Raw genomic sequence first — 17,444 nt, forward strand, 5'->3', positions numbered from 1 at the left:
TCCATACTAACCCTAGAAAGTATAGCCAAACCCCTGTCTGACGTAGAGAGACCCCTTAGTCCATAAATACCCGTAAAACCCCTCAATAAACGCCTTTAACCGTCCACCACATTGGTGTCAGCGTCCGTTATTGGCCACAAGGGATCCCACAAAAGGAGATCGAAGTGCTGGACCCCTGAAACCAGGTCATCGCGGCCTTCACAAGAAGGCAACATAGTGGTGCCGAAACCCGGGATCGGGACGAAGCGACGAGTCCGGGCGACGGGGGTACTCCTGGCCAGGGGACAGCACTCAACGCCGGAACGGCCATAGCGAAGAAGGGGGACGCCCCAGAGACCCGCGATTCGTATGGAAGCGATAGCGAAGGTCGTAAGTTTGATACATATGCAATGGGGAATCAAATGTGAACTCAGGAGTTTTAATCTCGCATTGACGAGACTCCTAGAGATTGGGGTTATTTCTCGACCCATAGATATATTACACCCTGGGGTGTGGCAGAAATGTACTGTCGCGCTAGCAGAGGACACAAAAGCCACAGGCAGCAGCAAAAGCCTGAAAGCGTGGGGGAAGGCAGAAGCCGCCCTACGCAAAGCATTAGAAGAACAGGAGACGTGGAACGCTGCGCGCTCCTGTTTGTTAATCGCGCCACAGCAGGGGGAGGGGGCGGGGACGCGAAACCCCCCTGGTGGCGACCCGATTGAGAGCGGGGAGACGGGGGGGCCGGGCGCGACCCATCCCTCCTCCAGCCCAAAGCCCCCGGAGCTCTCAGAGCCCCCGGGGGACCCCCTGACCCCTTCGGGGGACCCGCCGGGGCCCAGACCACCTCCGGAGCCCCCCAGGGTGCCCGCAGACCCCTCGCCCAACCCTTCCCCGCCGCTAGCCGACTTAGCGCAAGAAGCGGAGGGACTCGCACGGTCCTTTTGGGAGGGGTTGGCGGCAGAAGCCCGAAATATCGAGAGGGCAAGCGCGCGGGCGAGCGGCGGAGGGGATCCACCGCCCTACCCGTTTGAATATGGCGCGGGTGGCCGGGAAGAGGGGTGGAGCCCGCCGCCTCACGGCGGGAAGAACCCAGAACCGCGGCCAGCCGCGAACACGCATGCGCGGGAAACCAGCGCTGAGCCCATGCCCGGCCGAGAGCCGTGGGTCCCAGCAGACGCGCATGCGTGGGGGTGCAACAGAGGGCAGGCACTCACTCGGGAGCCGCGCCCACTGATGCCACCATATATGGGAGAGATCCCTCCCTGCGGGAGGCAGGGCGAGCCCAGGGGGCGGCACCGCCAGCAACATCAGCACCGCCCCCGAGGGGAGGAGCGGGGCCGTAGCCGGACAAAACGGCAGCAGAGACCGGAAGTATATTGGCAGTCGACTTCCGACTCTGAAGGGAGCCACAGCTCCCCGGATCGCTCTGCGGAGCCCACCGAGTCCAGCAGCGACTCGGAAGCAGAGAAAACAGAATCAATGCGGTTTCGGACGAAACCAATTAAAACTTTTAACACAACCGGGAACCAGCCCCAATACGAACTCACCGACTGGGGTAAAATCAAAATCGAATGCGCGGAATGGGCATCCGCAGCATCGGTGCATGCCTTCCCGGTGAGAATTACGGGACCCCAGGGGAACCAACAAAGAACGTATACTCCCGTTAATTCCAAAGACGTTCAAACAATAGTAAAAGCCATTTCAGAAAAAGGAATTAACTCAGGGGTGGTTTCCACTCTCGTGGATGGTCTTTTTAGCAATGATGATTTACTCCCTTTTGATATAGTGCAAATAAGCCGTATGCTTTTTGAGAGGGAGGGGACGTGTGGGATTCAGCCCCCTCCCGCTATGGATGCGAGACGGCCCATCTATGCCAACCCATAGCGGGGCAGGGGATCTTCATACCCTATGCTTCCACAAGCAAAAGCACACAGAAAGGGAGAAACATGACCTACCCCAAAGCCCTGCCCACAAGGGTCACCGACGTCCCGACTGGCGATGAGGAAGCCTTCCAGATAGGCCAATCAGCCGGCTCAGGCTCGAACCCAATCCTTCGCATGTTAGAAGCTACCTTTTTATCCCTGAATGAATCTAACCCTAACCTAACCGATTCCTGCTGGCTTTGCTACGATGTTAAACCCCCCTTTTACGAAGGAGTCGCTTTAGATACCCCTTTCAGCTATTCCACAGCCGATGCCCCTCGCCAGTGCAGATGGGACACACCCCGCAAAGGAATTACCCTGAGTCAAGTCACAGGTCAGGGCAGATGCTTCGGCAATGCAACCCTAGCTAAGCGGAAAGGCGACATCTGCACCGAAGTAGTTGAGCCCGACAGGAAGAATAATAAGTGGGTAGTCCCATCCGCATCTGGGATGTGGGTTTGCCAGAGATCTGGAGTAAGTCCCTGCGTGTCTCTTGCCAAATTCGATAACTCTAACGACTTTTGTGTTCAAGTTCTGATCATCCCTAGGATCCTGTACCACTCAGACGAAGAGGTGTACCACCTTTCCGAAAATAACAAATATTAACAGGTATAACTATCGCAATGCTGCTCGGCCTAGGAGCGGCTGGAACGGCAACAGGTGTCTCAGCCCTGGCAACTCAACACCAAGGACTGTCCCAGCTGCAGATGACCATCGATGAGGACCTGCAGAGGATCGAGAAATCCATTTCCTTTCTAGAAAAGTCAGTCTCTTCACTCTCAGAAGTGGTCCTGCAGAACAGGCGAGGACTGGATCTCCTGTTCATGCAGCAAGGAGGCCTGTGTGCTGCCTTGAAAGAAGAATGCTGTTTCTACGCCGACCACAAAGGAGTCGTTAGAGACTCCATGGCAGAACTCCGAAACAGACTGGCTCAGAGACAGAAAGACAGGGAAGCCCAACAGAACTGGTTCGAATCCTGGTTCAACCAATCACCATGGTTAACCACCCTCATCTCTACCCTAATAGGTCCATTGGCAATACTGCTTTTAGCTGTTACCTTCGGGCCATGTCTGCTGAACAAGCTAGTCTCATTCGTTCAGGCCCGCATAGAACGGGCTAACATCCTGTTCCTGGGACAGCCACAATTCCTGTGAACTCAACAGGAGATGCTGCCAGTCACGAGAGACTTGCCTGGCAGAAACTTACTCAGGTTTCCCAAGACCCTTTTTCCCTAATCAGATCTCAACTTCCTACCTCATTTTAGTGCCTATGTATAAGACTACCTCGTTCATTTGTGAAAGAGGGGGGGGAAGTGTGGTAGGCCAGGGACAGGCGCTCGGAAGATTTCGGGCTGTAACGGAAAGTTACAGGAATCCTTCTACCCCCCTCCCCATAGATAAAGATCACCCTTGGAATGTAGCCAGATGTGTAGCCCCCCTAACCTATGCATGCCAGTAACTTTCCACTCCATACTAACCCTAGAAAGTATAGCCAAACCCCTGTCTGACGTAGAGAGACCCCTTAGTCCATAAATACCCGTAAAACCCCTCAATAAACGCCTTTAACCGTCCACCACATTGGTGTCAGCGTCCGTTATTGGCCACAAGGGATCCCACAAAAGGAGATCGAAGTGCTGGACCCCTGAAACCAGGTCATCGCGGCCTTCACAAGAAGGCAACAAGCACCAAGTGCATCAATTATCAATTTGTGATCATTTACATTTACTCTTTCCCAAGCCAACCAAAAACAACCCCCCTTCCCAGGCAGTGTACCTTTTTTCAGTATCTCTGAAACCATGGGAATAAAAACCAACAGGCTTTGTTAGACCCTCAGGACCCCGCTGCCGTATATGAACGGAAAGCTGTGAGGAGGCAAATCCGTATTCCAGCTGAAAGGGATCTGTGGGATGGACAGGGTCCAGTGCTTGGTGTGCTGTCACTTCAAAAATCAGTAATTGCAATGTTTCCTCCTGAAAAGAAGTCCAATCCCATTTTATTCTTTTTCTCAGCAAGTCATAAAGGGGAACAAAAGGGTCATTCTGGTTATTGAGAGGTTTATCTGGTCTTTCTATAGGAGACATAGCTACTGTGGTTTTCTGAAGGAGAATTGCTGTAGGTTTAAGTGTTCCTGGAAGCCCTTGAATGAGAGCTCATATTTTCAGGCTTTACAGGTGATTGCATTGGTGACTCAAAACCAGGAATTTCTTGGATCTGCGGAAGAAATGCGGCACACAATATGCGTGATCAGCAAGTCTCCAACTTTATTGATAGTTCACACATATTTATATTGGTGTTAATTTGGCTTATACATATTGCAAAGCTGAGCTCATTATTGGTTAATTACTTCTCAGTCAACCACACCTACTTCTATATTCTTCTGGTTATTTTGTTACTACTTCTACATTCTTGTGGTTATTCTGCTGAAACTATCCTCATATTTTTGGCATGAGATCCTCTCCTCTATCCAGTTGTTGCACCAAGGGCACAATGTCCTTGTCAGTGGTTGGACACTGACTGCTGAATCCTAGACTTGCCTCCTTCTAACTTAACCAACGCTATTATGTCGACGTGACCTTTCTCAGCTGGCCAACTTCCACAAAGCTCTCCACACTGGAGCGGTTAACTGGAAACCTACAGGTAGAATCAGGCTTTGGTATTGATGGATGGCTCAAATCTTTAGGCCTGGGATCATGGTTACGCTCTATTGTTAAGGTCAGCATTATAGTGAGCATTATAGCTTTGTTGTTAGTATTAATTTTGCTGTGGTTTTGCATATGCCTACAGAACATGGTGCAAAAGATGGTATCTGCTGCATTTAATCAGACCATGCTTGTTCAACAGAAAAATGGGGGAAATGTGGAGAGCTTTGTGGACAGTTGGCCAGCTGAGAAAGGTCACGTCGCCCTCCCTGTGGCCCCCAGCACAGCCAGGACCCCCGGAAACCTCCCCCCGATCCCTTTTTGTCCTGGCCAGGAGCAACCAAAGCCCCTCCCATCCCTCTCAGCATCCCACAGCCCCCTCCTGATGGCGGCGAGGGAAGACAAGCAGTCAATCAATATGATTGGTAAAGCAAGCTTCGGTTTATCTTGAGTACACCGGTACTTTTATATTGTTTTCCAGTAATTATGCATACTTGTCGTTAGTTTATTGGTTCAATTGCTCATACATGTCATGAGTTTCTTGGTTTAAAGGAAGAGATTACATTTACATATTCCTCCTACTTTGTGGTTATGCATACTTTATGGTTTCTATTCTCATTGCTGTCCTTGCCCGTTCGACCTTGTCAGCAGGCAGGACACAGCATCTTCCTATCATGGCGTGCGGCCTGGTTATGCTAAGTGCGGCCCACTTATGCCAAGCTGCTAAGTTAACATGTATGCTCAGTTATCATGGGGCTTGCTTGTACAACATTTCCACGGATCCATGGCCCTTTTCCTCCAGCCATTCTTCCACACTTTCCCTTCCACACTGCACGCTTGGGCAAATTGCACAGACCAAGCAGCCTTTTCCCCCTCTTCCCCATTGGCCTGAAGACACTCTGCACCAAGAGAAAGCTCCTGGACAGCCGGCTATCCAACAACAGCAATTTAATGTTCCTCTAGGGGGTGAAGGGAAAGGAAGTGCTGGCAGAGGAGAGGTGTTCCCCGCAGGCTCAGGTGGCCCCAGCAGACGCAGCCTCCCGGAGCAGTTCTGCACAGCGCCGCAGCAGGACACTCAGCCACGGCCACACAGCAAAGGCCGCGAGTGCCAGAGGCGGCGCAGTTGGTCTCGCATCTTCTGGAGTCGGGAGAAGGGAACGCTCTGTAGAGCTAAAAGGATGTACAGAGCTTGAAGCGCCAGGCATGAGATGGCAGGGCTGGTGTCATCCGTCATGTCCTGCAGGGCTGCAGAGAGAGAAACAGAGGCCCAGTCAGAGGCTGGATCTGCGGGGAGCTGGGGAGAGCCTCCAGGCTCGTGCATAGCACGCAGCTCCTGGCACGGCCTGGAGGAAGCAGAAGGCAAGAAGGACGAGCTGGCAGCTGCTGGCCAGGAATGTCCCCCAGGCGCCTGCAAGGTGTCTGTGCTGTGGGCACCTTGGGGCGCGCAGGGAGCGGAGCCGTGGGCGGGCGGGCCAGGGAACGCAGGTGCCAGCGGCAGCCCCCGGCGAGAGCCCGCGGGCCGCACTCACCCCTGCAGATGATGCGGAAGTGCGGCTGCTGCCCTGTCAGGAAGCGCCCGGCCATCCCTGGGGAACACAGAGCGTGTCCTGCCTTCAGAGCCACAGCAGCCGCCCACGGGCGCTGCCAGCCCCGAGGCCACACGCCCTGCTGGCCCGGCAGGGCTCAGCCCGGGCCCCTGGCGCACGCTGCCGCCCCAGGCCACGGCTGCCAGAGGGCGGCAGCAGCAATGCCGAGCCCGGCCGGGGCTGCACATGCCCGCGCCCGGATCCTGCTGCCGGGGCAGCAGGCGGGGCTGGGGCCGAGCTGCGGCGGGCCGGGCCGGGGAGGGAGCCGGGCTTGGCGCTCACCCATGAACCTGACGGCCGCCTCTCGCAGGGGCTCCTGTGCGCTCCGCACGTAGGGCAGGGCCAGGCGCAGCTGCTCGGCCGCTCGGCTCCTGTCCTCTGCCAGCTGCAGAGAGCGGCGGGGCACGGAGGGAAAGGGTTGATGCGGGCCCTGCCCCTGGGCCGGGCGCTGCCTACGGCCGCCACTGCTCCCCTTGCCCACAGAGCCCTGAGGCCCGGCCAGCAGCCGCAGGCGCCGGGCTCGGCACGGGGCGGAGGGCCCGGCGAGCCGCGGTGCCGCCCCGCAGCAGAGCCCGGCTGGCTCGGGCCTCCATCGGCACCGGCCTTGGGGCCAGAGGAGCCTGGAGAAGAGCCCGCACGGCCCAGGCAAGGGAGCGGCGTGTGGGGCGCAGGCTGGTGCCCCTGCCTGCGGCACAGGGAAGGGGCCACAGCTGCCAGACCCACAGACCGGGCGCCGGGGGCAGGCGGCTTCTCCAGGGATTGGGCTGGGCATGCCAGGCTGTCCTTACCAAGCACTCGGCAAATCTCCACATCTGATGCGTCTGCAGCAGCTGCTTGAGATCCTTCCTCTTCAGGAAGCTTACTGCAGAAAGCAGCGTTTCCCGAGAGGCCTGCAGAGCAGCAGAGACCCAGAGTTGGCACCGCAGCCCAGGGCACCGGACCCACCTCTCTGTGCCAGGGCTGGGAGGAGGCTGGAGCCCGTCAGGTGCCAGGGGCTGGGGAGGCAGCTGAGCTCCTTCCATGGGGACACCCAGGAGGCCTCACCTGTGCCACACGCCTGTTCTCATCGTGGCAGTGGAAGAAGAGTGGGAGCAGGCTCTGGCTCACGTGCTTCTTCAGGGCCTTTTCTCCCTTTGCCACTACCAAGGCGATCACGTCTTGGAAGAGGCGAATGGAGAGCAGCTGCACAAGGCTGTTGTCCTGTGGAAAAGGAAGGCAAAGCCCTCCACATCAGCTGCTCCAGGCCTCCCTGTGCCCAGGCCCAAGGCAGCACCCAAGTGCCCGTGGCTGGGAGCACAGAGCCTCACATTGTCAAAGAGGTGCCAGAGCGCCTCAGCCAGCTGCAGGGCGATGGGGCTGGCTATTGCCAGGTCTTTCTGCAGCATCAGGAGGCTGAGCACAATGAGGGTCTTCTCCACGATGTCTTCATCCCTATCCCACAGTAGCTTCCCAAGGCTTTCAGTCAGGCTGTACGTGCTTGGATCCTGTGTGCAAAACAAGGCTGGGCAACCTCACGCTGCTGCTGCTGCTGCTGCAGGGCTCAGAGGCCCAAGGCCTGTCCCAAAGCACTCAGGCAGCTGAACAGCGACCCTGGAGAGCTGGGAGCAGCTGCCACAGCTGCCAAAGCCCAGCTAAGGCCAAGGGGCTGCTTGCCCCAGCCCCACGCTGCCAGCACAGCTTCAGCTGCTGCCTCCTTCTCACCATCGAGGTGAGCACCACGAGGCCTCGCAGCGCCACGCCACGCATCTGCCTGGACTCGCTCTGCAGGTGCCTTGTCAAGATCTCCAGGACTTTTTTACCGCATTCGCTCAAGTCCAGGCAATCCAGGACCTGAAAGGCACAGAGCAGGAAGAGAGCAGGCACAGAGGTGCCCAGCTGGCAGGAGCTCAGAAGTGCACAGGGCCGAGCCAAGGCAGCAGCACAGGGCACGGGCAGCGCCCCAGGCAGCTGCGGCTACGAGAGGGCAGAGGGCTGGGAGGCAGCTCAGCCAGGCAGCGCTGGCCATGGGGCTCACCTCCACCAGGAAGGCCAGGGCGGGCAGCACCCAGTCTGAAATGCCTTGGCTGAGCAGGTCAAAGAGGCAGGATGCCATGCCGCAACACCAGATGATGGAGACATGGCGCATCTCCCTGGCAGGGAGAAAAAGGCACCATTGCTCCTGGGCCGGGCGGGCAAACCTCTCCCAGGGCTGACTGGCAGAGCTCTGGTCTGCTCCCGAGCATCCCGAGGGCGCTTTGGGAGGCAGCTGTTCCCAGGCAGCCTCCTGTGCCGGCCTTTTCCAGTCTGCTCATGCCTCCCTTGGTGACAAGGCCTTGCTGCCCATGAGCACGGGGACTGTGTGGGGCGTTGCAGGCACAAAGGAGAGGGGCGGTGGGGAGAACGAGGTCTCACCTGGCCAGCAGACGCACTGCACAGTGGTGGGTGTCGGCACAGAGCAGCGTGTCCCAGGCACGCTTGCGTTCCATGGACAGCACCACGTGCTCATAGTGCATTTGGCAGAGCAGGGCCTTCAGGGTCTGCAGCGCAAAGCTGTGTGCAGAGCAAAGCCCAGGTCACGCTGGGAGCCCCGGCTCCTGCCCTGGGGGCGTGGGAGGGATGGGGAGACTGGGAGGACTGGCATGGAGCACCTGTTGGGGTTGGCGGAGAGGCCATGTTGCTCCTGGCATCCCTGCCAGAAGGTCTCAACCTCTTCTGGCATATCCTGCATGCTGATGTAAGCTTGGAAGAGCAGACGCAGAAAGAGATAGGAGAAATACTCCAGCACCACAGGCGAGCGCCAGGCCAGATTGAAGACTCTCCACAGGGCCACGGTTGCCTGCAAGAAATAAAACAGCCAGAGACAAGGCTCAGTGCCAAGACATCCACGTGGCAGGGCCTGAGCATGCCAGGGAGAGGCCGGGGGAGACACGGGGGGAGCAGACGGCCTGGTGCCCCTGAACCCTGCCCCTAAGGCAGGATTCGGCCCAGTGCCTGAGGCAGGGCGATGCAGCTGGGGGGAGGACAGAGAGCTGGCTGCTGGAGAGGCGGCCTGGGGGCTGGCAAAGGCCGGCACCAGAAACTCACAGCCAGGGCAAAGACTCCTGCGTTGTCCCCATCGGAGGTGTACACGCTGTGCACTGGCCAGGCACTCAGCACATCGAGGAGTAGCCGCAGTGCCGGCTCCGCAGTCCTGCTCGAGGACATGATGGTTCCCCACATGGTGGCGGCAGCTCTGTGGGGTCAGAGCTCTGTGTCAGGGCTGTCTCGGCCACAGCACCGTGGCCTGGGCAGCTGCAGGGCCCCGCGCTGGCCCTCAGCCCTGCCTCTGCCCACTGCCCCTGGCCGGCAGCGGCCAGCCAGCCCACGTGGGTACAGGCCCCGAGGGGCAGGGAGGGAGCGTGGCACCAGGCTCAGGAGCTGACATGGCAGCCCTGGAAAACCGAGGAGCCAGAGGATCCTGGAACTGCCCGCCTGTCTGGCAGTCAGCAGGGACAGGCTCTACAGGGTGATGGGCCGGTGAACCCGAAGCCCTCAAGGCATGTGGGGCTGCCCCACCTGTCACACGATGGGGCCCAGCGCAAGAGGGTGATCAGCACGTCAGAGGGGTATTCCTCGGTCAGCTCCAGAAGGGTTTTGTCCAGCCTGTGCCCAGCAGCCTCATTGGCCGTGAGCCACTGGTGGATGGACCTCACCATGGCGGGCACCTGCAGAGGGCACGGGGAGACTTGGAGAGCTGCCAGAGCAGCAACTCCCCCTGAGAAATGCTTCCCTTCCAACCGCATTGGGCCGGGCCTCAAAGGCCCAGGGAGCCCGGCAGAGCCGGCTCGAGGCGCCGCACCACTGCTGGGGCCATCGAGCCCTTGCCCCAGGCTGCTTACTTGCATTGCATTGGAGACACCCTTCTCCACAAGCAAATCCAGCATGGCAGCATCGATCTCGGCATTGAGGAACGGAAGGTTGGCCAAGACGCCCGTGCCCACACCGGCGGTCTCTTCCTGCCAAAGGCACGTGATGAATTCACAGAGGGTCGGCAGGAGAAGGGCAGCAAGAGAGGGAGAATCCATAGAGCACTCCAAGCCTGGTGCTTGGCTGAGCAGTGCCAGCAGGCCCAGCCCAGGTGGGGATGGCCGCAGGTACCTGCGCCGTTCTGCCCAAGCGGCCACGGGCGGCTTCCTGTTCTTGTGTCCGGTCCTGGGCTGCATCTGGCAAAGAGCGAGCGCAGCCAGAGCTGAGGGGCTGCGGGAGAGGCCAGAAAACACAGCCCAGCCCTGCGCTGCCCAGGCAGGGAGAGCCTCGGGATGCCCCGGGGGATGGAGCGTGGCTGCCAGGTGCTCCAGCCCAGCTTCTGTCCTATCCATGGATATGTCCACAGGGATGGGATGGGATGGGATGGGATGGGATGGGATGGGATGGGATGGGATGGGATGGGATGGGATGGGATGGAGCCAGACTGGCTGCAGGCACCAGCCCTGCGGCCCAGCTCCGCCACTCACCGTACTGCAGCGGCTGCAACTGCTCCGGCTCTGCAGGCTGCTGTGCTGGGGCAGCTGCAGGGCCTTTGCTTTTCTTGCCCCGAAGCCCCTTGAACAGGCCGAGCAGTCTGCCTGCCATCCCGCTGCCTGACCTCGAGGGCACCTTGGACACAGATGCCCTGTCAAGGGTCCGAGTCAGCGAGTGCCACAGTCCTGCCTTGCAGGTACCTGCGACAGAGGAGCCTCAGGAAGATTACAGGACAGCAAGTCCTGCACTCTGTTCCCAAGGGCTCCTGCCACAATGACAGGAGAGTCCTCAGGAACGATGGAGGTCACCAAGCCCCACGGCCTGGCCACGAGTGCACCGGCCGCAGGGATGGGAGATGCCTCGGAAAAGCTCCGAGTCACTGAGTCCCGAGGTCTGGCCGTGAGGCCAGCCGCAGGAGGAACGCCTGGGAAAAGCTCCGGGTCAGCAAGGAACGAGCCGGCTGTGCGGGGGCTCCTCACAGCACCGCTCTGTCCCGTCCTGTCCCGTCGCGTGCACCAAGCACTGTGGCGTGGCCACGGCGCCGCCGACATCTATGTCAGCGCGTGTCACAAAGGGCTGCTCAGATGTCCCGTTCCACTCAGTGACCCTGCTGCACCGTGTCACAAAGGGCCCTTGGACACGCTGCCATGTGCCCCGGGGCCAGCCCCTCCCCACCCAAGGTTGCCCCGGTTGGACGGAATCCCTTGCCCCGAGTGTCTGAGGCAACCCCGGACACACCAAGCCCGGCCAAGTGCTTGGGGAAGGACTGTCCACGCTGCCCGGCCCGCACAGCCCAGCTCGGTGCCGGCCCTGGAGCAGAACAGCTTCCAGCCAGCAAGAGGCAAACGCATCTTGCCAAGAGTTAAAACACACCAGAGAGGGAAGATGGCATTAATGTGTGCATAAAGGCCTTGGAATTCACAGCTCTCTGAGAGAGATTTGGGGCTCTCGGCTGGACAGAGATGATCCTGCTCTGTGCTGGGCTCAAAGGCAGGGAACACGCCCTGCCGCTGCTGCTTGGCGGGGTCTCCGCAGGCCCAGGCAGATGCCAAAGCTGCTCTCACAGTCTTCTCCTTTGCCACGCCCCTCCGCCAAGTGTGAGGGGCCTCAAGGACGGAAAGGAGCGCAGGGAGCCAAAGGGAGACGGCTCACTACCTCACTGGGGGCTCCTGGGGAAGCACTTTGCTTGAGAAGCAAGCCCCTCTCTTCCAAAGGCATTTCTCCAAATGCCTGCATTTCCCAGGGAACACCAACACACTCTTGTGGTTGTGGAAAAGGTTTTGGAAAAATCCAAACTCTTTATTAAGGGAAAGCGAAGCAAAGGGGTGAGCTGGGAGACAAAAAAAGCGGATGGGCAGGCTCTGAGAGCTGGAGGGAGGGAGCTGCCAACAGGGAGAGAGATGGCAGGAGCTCCTGGAGCTTGCCACAGGCTCAGCTCTGAGCAGCTAGAGCTGTGCCTGGAGCTGCAGCTGGTGCATCCTGCTCTGCAGCTGCTCCCATCTGCAACGGGAGCTGGAGATGGCCGAGGGATGCCAGTACATCTGATCCAGCAGACGCAAGAAGTCCTGCAGATCTTCTTTGGAAGGTCAGCTGAATGAGTACGCTGATGCAGGATGGGCTGTCATCTTCTCTCAGGGCTTGAAGAGCTGGAAGAGAGAGGAACAGAGCCACGGTCAGAGGCCAGATGGAGGGAATCCAAGGAAAGCCTCCTGCCAGGGCCATCCCAGCCGGCTCTTGCCAGGGCTTCGGCCGGAAGGTGTTGGTCACAGATCGCCCACGTTTCGCTGGCAGCTCTGCGGGCTGTGCCCCCGCCGCCCCTCGCCCGCACAGGGAGCAGAGCCCTCCGAAGCCCGGGCACGGATTGTAGCTGCGGGGCCGGCATGTGCAGCTGCCCCCGGCGATGCTCGCTGCCCCGCGGCTGCCCCGACTCACCCTCGCTGATGACCTGGAGCTCCTCCTTCTGCCCCGTGACGAGCACTCCGGCCAGCCCTGGCAAGACAGAGCCCGTGTCGGCCCCGGGCGGCACAGCTGCCCGGCACGGGCTCTGCCAGCCCTGCGGCCGCACGCCCTCCTGCCCGGGCAGGGCTCCTGCCGGCCCCTGCCGCGCGCTGCCGCCCGAGGGCTCGGCTGGCTGCGGGAGGGCGGCGGCAGCGCCGAGGGCGGGCGGGGCTGCAGCGGCCCGGGCGCGGCTGCCGCTGTAGCCGGGGCAGCAGCCGGGCCGGGGGCAGGGAGGGGCGCCGGGCTCGGGGCTCACCGATGATCCCGACGGCCGCCTGGCGCACGGGCCTCTGTGGGCTCCGCAGGCGCGGCAGGGCCCAGCGCAGGTGCTCGGCCGCTCGGCTCTCGTCCTGCAGCAGCTGCGGGGAGCACCGACAGGGAAGGCTCGGTGCGGCCTCTGCCCTCCGGCCGGGCGCTCCCTGCGCCCAGCAGCGGCCGAGCCGGCCCGCACGGCCCGGGGCAGGGAGCGGCGTGGGGGGCGCAGGCCGGCGGGCCCGGCTGGCGGCGCCGGGCAGGGGCACAGATGCCGGCCCCCCGCACCGAGCACCGGGGGCAGGGGGGCTTCTCCAGCCTGCGGCTGGGGCTCCCGGGCTGTCCTTACCAGGCGCTCGGCGAACTGCATCCGCTGCCCCTTCATCAGCAGCTGCTCGAGGTCACTCCTCAGGAAGCGTGCCGCACGAAGCAGGGCTTCGCCAGAGGCCTGGAGAGCAGCAGAGAGCCGCAGGTGGCACCCGAGCCCAGGGCACGGGACCCGTGACCCTGTGCCAAGGCCAGGTGAGGCTGGAGCCCGCCAGGCGCCAGGGCGGCCCAGCCCTCTGCCAGGGATGCGGCCGCATCACACAAAACCTCACCTTGGCCACGTGCAGGTTCTCATCGTGCTAGTGCAAGAAGAGAGGGAGCAGGCTCTGGCTCACGATTGTCATGGGAGGATTTTCCCCCTCTTCCTCTACCAGCTCCATCACCTTGCAGAAGAGCTGAATGGAGAGGAGCCGCACGTGGCTGTTGTCCTGGAAGGGTAGGAAAAGTCCTAAGCACCAGCTACTGCAGGCCCATTGGGCCAAAAGCCCAAATCTCTACACACAGAGCACAAAGGTTGCAGGCAGTGTCCGGTGCCCTTGGCTGGGGGCGCAGAGCCTTACGTTCTCAAAGTGTTGCAGGAGGGGCTCAGCCAGCTTCAGGGCGGTGACGCTGGGTGGCTTGAGGTCTTTGTCCTGGAGCATATCCCTGAGCGCACACAGGGTCATCCAGACCATCTCTGCATCTGGATCAGCCAGCTGCTGCAGCAGGTGTTGATACAGGCTGCGTATTCCTCCGGCCTGTGTGCAAGACGGGGCTGTGCTGTGAAGCCGTGCCTGGCCGCAGCACCAACAGCCGCTTGGGCCACTGGGGCAGCTGAAGCGGGAGGCAGGAGAGCTGGGAGCAGCTGCCTCTGCTGCCAAAGGCCAGCCAAGCCCAGAGGTCTGCATTGCCCAGCCACACGATGCTGCCAGCGCGGCTTCAGCCACTGCCCCCTTCTCACCAGCGAGGGCTCCTTGCTGAACACCACGAGGCCCCGGAGCGCAGGGGCGCAGCCCGTCCCTGCAGTGGCTGGGCAGGTGCCTGGATACCAGTGACAGGGCACTGGGACCGTGTTTGCTCAAGTCCAGGCACTCGAGGAGCTGAAAGGCACAGTGTCACTATAGGACACAAAAGAACACACGCTCACACCGTTCTCAAGGTGAAAGAGAAAAAAGGGCCGTTTATTTTCTGACTCCAACATTTATAGTTTTCCAAAAGTGACAGTGGATTAGAGGGTGACAGTGGCACCTCTCCAATGCCACTGGTTAAACCAACAGTCCATAAACTCTCTCCTCCTCCATAAAGGAATGCAAAACAATGAGTTATTTACAGAAAGTGTGTGAGAAAATTCACTACAAGAATGTCAACATCAGAAGGCTTAGAAAATCTTAAAAACCCAAGGTGACATCTCACTCTTTTTCCATTTAAAAAGAAAAAGAAAAGAAAATGAACATTGTAAAAAGGAAAACATGAACAATGCTCAGTGTCCACTTGCGGACAAATCATCAGAGCGATCACTCCCATCATCTGCATCTGAGTCATCACTCAATGATCTGCCTGCTTGATCCCTTTCAGGTTGGTCACGGTCTCTGTCTTGCTCATCGGCTGGATTCTGCCTCTGCGGTCGCAGGTCAGAGCGAACACATTTCCAAGGTACCCAGCGTACCCCAGTATCTGTGGATACACAAGCATACCCGCGCCCCGAAGCGATAAGGTTGTTGCGACCTTCCCACTGTTTGATGACTAAATTCCGCACCCGAACCTTCGCTCGAGGCTGATGTGCCTCGTCCGCAGCCTGCAACGAGAGATGGTGATTCAAAATGACAGGGTTATTTGAGTTCTGTGGCACAGTGAGATGATTGATTTTGTACAAAGCTTTTGCCAACCGACTGTGCGGGGTTTCACCCTGCATTCCCCGTTTTTGTTTTTGAAGAACCCGCTTCAGAGTACCATGAGCGCGTTCTACAATAGCTTGACCAGTTGGAGAATGAGGGATCCCGAACTTGTGCGAAACACCCCACAACTGCAGGAACTGCCGCACCTTTTGCGATGCGTAAGCAGGACCATTGTTGGTTTTCACAGCAGAAGGTGTGCCCAGAACGGCAAAGGCCTGCCTCCAGTGGGCAAGGACATCATGGGCCTTTTCTCCAGTGTGAGCAGAAGCACACATCGCAGAGGAGAACGTGTCCACCGTGACATGCACATACTTGAGCCAGCCAAACTCGGCAATCAGGGTGACATCGGTCTGCCAAAGCTCCAAGGCCCTAAGGCCTCTGGGGTTTACCCCTGCCGGCAAAGGCGGAGCAAGTGCATGGCAGTCATCACATGACTCAACAATGTCACGAGCCTCGGTTGGCGTCAGCTGAAACTGCTTCTGCAGGGTATGTGCATTTTGGTGGGGAAACCCATGCGATGCCTTGGCCTACGCAAGTGTATCAGGCTGAGGCACTGCCCACGCTGGGTTAGCCAGCTTGTCAGCCCTCGCGTTACCTTCCACTATAAAGCCCGGCAAATTGGTGTGACTCCTCACTTGCAGAACACAGAATGGATGAACCCGGGCCTGAATGGCACACCACAAGGTCTTCAGTAAATGAAACACGGCAGGATTACTGACCTCCTTCAAAACCGAAACACCCAACTGCTGTGCGATATCAGCCACATAGGCGGAATCCGTGACCCAGTTGAAAGGCTCCTGGGAGAATCTCTCAAATGCCATGACAGCAGCCCTCAGTTCAACCAATTGGGCTGACCCATCCTCATGACCTTCCAGAACCTGCCACTCAGATCCGTCCCTCCAGGTAACAATGTCCTTTCCTGTTTTCCCTGAACCGTCAGTGAAGACGGTGGGTCCTTGCACGGGCTCCTGGCTATTTTTGGGCCGCAAAGAGATTTTTGTGGATTTTGCCATATGCAGTAGCCTATGGTTGGGCAGATGATAAATGATCTGCCCGGATAAATTTTCCAGAGCACTCTGCAGGGACACACTGTTTGCAAAGCTCCAGTCAAAATCCTCCCGTTGCACCGGGAGTATGATCTTTGCGGGATCTGCACCCATCAATTGCAAACACCGTTGCCGGCATTTGATTATCAAGCGAGCGATCAATTCAAACAACGCAGTTGCCGTCTTCTGCGGCTGATGGGGCAGGAAAACCCATTCCAACAAGTGCAAGGAGTCAGACCAATTATCACTCCACTGGCCAATGATGCCTGTGGGATACGAATCTGGAGTGGTGACGAACACAGTGACATCAATGGAGGGATCAATGCGATAAACTTGGCAAGCTGAAACAGCTCGCTGAACCACCTCCAATGCCTTATGCGCCTCAGGGCGAACACAGGGTGACATCTCACCCTTTTTCATCTCAGTGTGAGAGGTGACTTTAGATCAGCGTCTCCTTTCAGCAAATCATACAGAGGAGACAGCTGCGCATCAGTTACTCCCAAATACAGACGCAACCAAGTGATGACACCTACCAATTTCTGGGCATCATTCAGTGTCCTCACAGGATGCACAAATTGCACCTCCTGGTGACGGATTGTCTGTTCCAGAATTTTGACCCCCAAATACTTCCAAGGTGGTTGCTCTTGGACCTTCTCCGGAGCCACCTGCAGTCCCTGAGCATGCAAAGCATCAAGCAACCGAGGCTGAATCCTCAGCAGCTCATCTAGGGTGGACGCGGCCACCAAAATGTCATCCATATAATGGTACAGACGCGCATCAGGAAATTGCCTGCGAACTCCAGACAAAGCACGGGCCACATACCACTGGCATATGACGGGAGGATTGCACATGCCCTGAGGCAATGTCCTCCATTGGTATCTCTGTGCAGGCTCAGCCTCGTTAATTGCTGGCACTGAGAAGGCAAACTTTGGTCTGTCATCGAGATGCAAAGGAATTGTAAAGAAACAATCCTTCAAATTCACAATGAGGACCAGCCAATCTGCAGGAAGCATGGTAGGCAATGGCATGCCCGCCTGCAATGTTCCCATGCTTTCCATCATGACATTGACCTTTCGGAGGTCTTGCAACAACCTCCATTTCCCAGATTTCTTTTTGATGCAGAAGACAGGGGTGTTCCAGGGACACTCTGCGCCCTTCACTGCAGTGGCCCCCATCAAAAATCCGTCCCAATGCATACCCCCCAAACAGACAGAACATCCCTCCCCCAAAGGTTGGCAGGAGTAGAAGTAACATGAGGCCTAACCCAGGCCGTCTGTCCCTCTAGGTTGGTGACCAGCACGGGCCGTTGGCTCACATAACATTGCGCCATCCCTCCCAGGCCA

At 58.6% G+C, this 17,444-nt stretch overlaps 2 protein-coding genes across 2 annotated transcripts in view; one reads left to right on the forward strand and one right to left on the reverse strand.

Moving 5' to 3' along the window:
* The window catches only part of LOC139604951 (zinc finger protein 436-like), a 325,479-nt gene that overhangs the window by 52,478 nt on the left and 255,557 nt on the right, over window positions 1-17,444 (reverse strand). The window lies entirely within an intron of this gene.
* Window positions 1-17,444, forward strand: part of LOC139604920 (zinc finger protein 436-like) — a 179,117-nt gene that overhangs the window by 46,924 nt on the left and 114,749 nt on the right. The gene's annotated exons all lie outside the window — the stretch shown is intronic.

Source organism: Agelaius tricolor, unplaced genomic scaffold, assembly GCF_023055355.1.
Source record: "Agelaius tricolor isolate 1412-34295 unplaced genomic scaffold, bAgeTri1.0.p SCAF_57, whole genome shotgun sequence".
In the NCBI taxonomy this organism is placed as follows: Eukaryota; Metazoa; Chordata; class Aves; order Passeriformes; family Icteridae; genus Agelaius; species Agelaius tricolor.